The 483-nt window shown below is 40.8% G+C and overlaps 1 long non-coding RNA gene across 2 annotated transcripts; it reads right to left on the bottom strand.

Moving 5' to 3' along the window:
• Positions 1 to 35: 35 nt before the first annotated feature.
• Positions 36 to 397, bottom strand: LOC107581210 (uncharacterized). 2 transcript variants are annotated; one of them, XR_001608809.1, is made up of 2 exons: positions 191 to 397; positions 36 to 147 (listed from the first exon to the last, which is right to left on the bottom strand). It is a non-coding gene; the product is annotated as an uncharacterized lncRNA (long non-coding RNA). The 2 variants fall into 2 exon arrangements; XR_001608808.1 differs by having other exon boundaries at positions 36 to 116.
• Between the last annotated feature and the right edge of the window lie 86 nt (positions 398 to 483).

Genomic DNA, 483 nt, shown 5'->3' with positions numbered 1-483 from the left:
GCTGAATTGTTCTTTCTATAGTGTTATTACAGTCATTCGTATTGCGTCAGTAAGTAGAGACGCTGATGAGCTCTTCACAATACAGTGATGATTTCTCCATCTGTCTCCACGTGATTCTGCACACAATGCCAGATGACACAATCATTTCTAATACAACACATTGAGATTTATTCTAAGTGTGCAGTCTCACCATGAAGATCTCCTTGTGACGTACGATCAGCTCTTTGGTTAGCTGCATCAAGGCTGCGTTCATGGCGAGCTCCTGGAACAGCGTGACCACAAATATCACGGCCAGATTATGAGCCGTCATGCGGTTCTCCTGACTGTGCATCTGAACACTGACAGCAGCAGATAGAGACATATGATTCATAACTCAACATAACAAAAGGCTCTGAATACTTTCTGAATCCATTGTGTGTGTATATGCAGAATTAATTGTTATAATAGTAAGTACATGTAACATGTTTAACAAGGACACCTTAA

This window comes from Sinocyclocheilus grahami, unplaced genomic scaffold, assembly GCF_001515645.1.
Source record: "Sinocyclocheilus grahami isolate Dianchi unplaced genomic scaffold, SAMN03320097.WGS_v1.1 scaffold108597.1, whole genome shotgun sequence".
NCBI lineage: Eukaryota > Metazoa > Chordata > Actinopteri > Cypriniformes > Cyprinidae > Sinocyclocheilus > Sinocyclocheilus grahami.
The sequence above is the reverse complement of the archived record's forward strand: the minus strand, read 5'-3'. Positions and strand labels throughout refer to the sequence as shown.